This window comes from Electrophorus electricus, chromosome 21, assembly GCF_041902795.1.
Source record: "Electrophorus electricus isolate QZ-2024a chromosome 21, ASM4190279v1, whole genome shotgun sequence".
NCBI classification, from domain to species: domain Eukaryota; kingdom Metazoa; phylum Chordata; class Actinopteri; order Gymnotiformes; family Gymnotidae; genus Electrophorus; species Electrophorus electricus.
Window position 1 is genome coordinate 18,257,501 of NC_137517.1, and position 4,489 is coordinate 18,261,989.

The 4,489-nt window shown below is 38.8% G+C and overlaps 1 long non-coding RNA gene across 1 annotated transcript; it reads right to left on the reverse strand.

Moving 5' to 3' along the window:
• Positions 1–249: 249 nt before the first annotated feature.
• On the reverse strand, positions 250–1,760 carry LOC145652931 (uncharacterized). The gene is made up of 3 exons (XR_014119215.1): positions 1,697–1,760; positions 871–1,116; positions 250–488 (listed from the first exon to the last, which is right to left on the reverse strand). It is a non-coding gene; the product is annotated as an uncharacterized LOC145652931 (long non-coding RNA).
• Positions 1,761–4,489: the final 2,729 nt, after the last annotated feature.

Genomic DNA, 4,489 nt, shown 5'->3' on the forward strand with positions numbered 1-4,489 from the left:
ATTGGGAATCTGATGTATAGAATTATTGATGAATATATGAGAGAAAACTGGTACGGTTGTGCTATTGACCATCCTAGTCAGCGTCAACACACATGCCTGTACGATCCGGATGAATCCTATTTCAGCCTCAACGCACCTAAGCTGATACAATAAACTGTTCAAGCCGTGGTTCATACACACTCTAGACAGAGCTTTGAAGCTGTGTGGCATTCAGATACCTCCATCCTCTAGCAAGATTCAGGCAATCGCTGAGGTAGTGGTAACCGACCTGCAGGAAGAACAGAATATCAAATCCACTCTCAAAGAGTTCGTAGAAAAAAACGATAGCGTGTGCGAGGAGCAGGTACACGACGACGTCGTGGACTACTGGAAGCTGCACGAAAACCTGAACCCTGGTACTCGGGCCAAATGGGAATCCGCCTGGACACCAGCGCCGGTCCTTCCCCCGAGAAAAAAAGAGTGCTGAGGACGGAGTTGATCACGCTGTTCTGTAAAACCCATGAAAACAGAATCAGAACCGATAAGATCAAATCCTTATATAATTTGGAAATGCTGATGTGTGTAGTACGTGAGTCTAACAGTCAGTGGAGTTCTCTAGTATCAGAAGCCAATAATACATGTTGTCCTTTATATATATATATATATATATATATATATATATATATATATATATATATATATATATAAAAGTCTTGTTATTTCTCATATCATTGAAAACCCAAATGAATGTAAAAACAGGCATATATTATGTATATTCACCTATGTAATAGATGTATGTGTTTTGAAACTAAGTAACGATGAAAAGGTTGATGTATATAAAATCTTTGATTGCATGCTTTCATTTTTAGTTGAACGTAACGTAAACATAACCTCTTTTGCTGAAAAGATGTTTATAAAACCATAATCCATTCTAGCACTCTCTTCATTGTGTTTCAATCATTTCACCATGACTGAACGTCTGCTGAAAAATATTTATTTCACTCCTTCAAACCCGGGATCCTATGGAGGGGTCGAGAGTCTGCAAAGGTCCGTGGTGGATGAAATCGGTAAAAGGGTTGGTGATGAGGAAATCAAAATGAAGTGAACGAAGCAAATTCCTTCATGGTGTTTAAAACCCTGTATGGGATGTTTCAAACGAAAAAGGTGGAAAAACTAAGATTGAAGTTTAGAGTCGGCGATACCTTCAGAATTTCATGATTAAAAAGACATTTTGAGAAAGGGTACGAGCAGAACTTTACAGATGAGTATTTTACCCTTTCTGAATGTTTGCAATATACAATATATGTATACAAATTACGGGATTCTGATGGGGAAAATATAGATGGGACCTTTTGTGAACAGGAGCTGCAAACGATTTTAGTGGGAAAAGACAAAGCCTTTAAAATAGAAAAAAAAATCTATATGAAAAAACTAGGAACTGAAAAAAGATGTGCTTGATCAAGTGGGTTGGGTGGCCCGATAAATTTAACTCCTGGATTCCGTCCGAGGACGTCTTTCAAATTGTGAAAGGTTAAAAGTGGGGGGGTGCTAAATCAAAATGAAATTATAATACGATCACCATGGAAAAGAGCGGATTCTACGTGACTCTACCGAGCAACGCCTCCAAAGACATTTACCCCGATAATAAGATTTCGTGCTACACAAACACATTTCTGAAACCTATAGAGTCGGTAGGCGGATGGGAGGACACACTCACCGAGGTGCAATACCCGTACACATGGTACTCGATGAAGGAGCAGGACACTGAAAGTGTCTTTTTTGTTAAACTCTCTGCAGAAGGAGAAAATGGTATGGTATTTACATTTCTTTTGAACTATGGGTATTATAAGAGTATAGAACATCTGGTTAAGGAAATTAATAAGCAGAAAAAAGTTTAGCTCTTGATCTAAAAATAGATTACCAACCCGTGAAAAACAAAATTCGTCTGATGACTAACAAACCCTATTCGCTATGGACTCAAGGAAACCTTTCACACATTCTGGGCTGGATTATAAACCTCTCACACGTGACGAGCTAGAAGCACCGTTCCCCGCCTACATTCACGCGGGGTTTTAGACCATGTTTATATATACGGATATTATACAATATCAGAGAGTAGGGGACAGTTTTGTTCCTTTGCTGAGATGTGTACATATATCTTATTATCGGGATGGTTGACAATGAGGCTTACAGCGGAGCCTGCCATAAAAATCCTTTTAATTTTATACACTACGACACAGTTTATCGCTCTCAATATCGACGGAATGCAGCATCCAGCAAAACCGTATCAACCCAATTTTCAGTCCGGGGATGTGGTCTGTGAATATTATTCATTAATTCAAGCTTCATGAAAACAGCTTAAAGATCAGGCTATGTCCATCAATCGGCAAGAATACGCTGCTGGATATACCCTTATAGCTTTTAATCTATCCCCAGATGATGATTGCGGGCAGCATTTGTCGTTAATAAAGCCGGGTAATATGAGACGGGAACTCAGATTTAAAGACCCGCTCCCGAGGACCATAAATCTCGTTGTCTACCCCAATTTTGACAGTATTTTGGAAAGTAACAATCGCCGCAACACACTCATTGATTATCAATAAAATAAATAACATGGACACCAGAGAGCTCACGAATGTAATGAGAAGCTGTCGTGATCTGGAGAGGATCTTTTGCGATATGGTTCCGTGCGACCAGCTGCCCAGGTTTAAGCTGAGACGATTCCCTGCTTATACATAGTGAACACTCACCCCAGTGACATGCTTGGAGAACCCTGGTTAGCTCTGCATCTCAACGACAAAACCTCAGGAGAATTTTTTGATTCATTAGGAAACTCACCAAGCTACGAACTTTTCCCTCATTTGACTTTAGTCGTGTAGACATTTTAAATTATTTTATTTTATTTTTTTTCAATATTTTAAAGCTTTTTTCTTAGGAATGTACACCGCAGGGGTCACCCAGGAAAACACGCTTGACCTAAGGCGAAGCTCTTCTGGCGTCTGAGCTTTCAAGTCAACAAATAAATACTCGTAAGGTCTAGAGGTGGCGTCTTGAAAACATTCCACAAAATATTTGGCATTTCCCGGATACATCTGAAAAGCCAATACGCTGATCTGTGACTTTTCTCCGGCGTTCTTAAATAAAATCATGTAGTTTAGGTTCCTGTGATGAGTATATTTTGTAAAAGCCTTTTCTACTTATTCGTTATTACTGGCGTTATTCATCAAATCTTCTAGAATTAGAAGGTTAGTCTTGCTGAAGGGAAACAGTTCATCATCACACAAAGATTCTAGTATTCAAAATTAATGTTTATTTTGTTCATCAGCTCATCATACAGAGGTGCCAACACGTATAACACCATACAATGTTATAAAGAACGTTAGACAATGTCTCATTCAAGTAATGTTTTGATGAAAAAAATATGTTCTGCTATTGCTAGGAATGCAAACGATACATGAAAATAGTACTTGCATTCTAGCATCAAAACAATGAGTTACAGACATTTTACAATTACACACACACACACACACAAAAAAAAATCCTATATACAATCAGATTCTTAATACCCATACAGCAGAGTCCTGAAATCGGGCAACAAAACAAGTTTGGCATAAACAATCCTGAATCTTTTCATTTGTGATTTGTTTTTCAAGAGAAAGCCTTTTTTTTTTTTATCTCTCACGATTTAATTTTGGGTGGACGTAAGTACTCTAGTGTGATGTGTGTTTTTCACACATTCGTCAACCAGATCTGTCAGAGATTTCAGGTTTACAAGTTTGAATAGTTTAAAGTGATACCTTTGGCTTTCATTGTTGTTTTACCTTTGAGTGTGTGTGTGTGTGTGTGTGTGTGTGTGTGTGTGTGTGTGTGAGTGTGTGTGTATATATGTTTGTGTGTGTGTGTGTGTGTGAGTGTGTGTGTGTGTGTGTGTGAGTGTGTGTGTGTGTGTGTGTGTGTGTGTGTGATAATCAGACCTTCTCTCATCACTGTAAGTAGTTACATTGCCATATATGGACACTGTTTGTTTCTGTACTCCAGCACACTAAATGTAAAATGAATCCACCATAACTGTTACCGTGCAGAACCTCGAGGGTATTTGCATCTACACTGAGTGAACCATACAGGAACCACACACCCTGTTTTCTCTAGTTTTTCTAATCAGAACGGTGTGGCTGTTCGGCTGCTTGTACAGTAGTCTACACCATGTGCCCGTGTAATATGTGTGTGGAAGACATTAGGAAATAAAATGATCTCTAGACACATTAACTCTTATTTACCATCACCTGTCTTGCTACTGACAGGTCAGACATCTCTACAGCAGCAGAACAGGGTTTTCTAACTCTGGAGGAATTATATAGTGACTGCTGTCCCTTTGAGGAACTTGGACTCAGTAGTGAACCAAAAGTCTATCGCACACACAACTTCATTTAAAAGCTTTTGATTGGTCACTTGTATTGTTTGTAATCAGGGTAATAAAAGCCAATACTATCACAGCCACTGCTACATGATG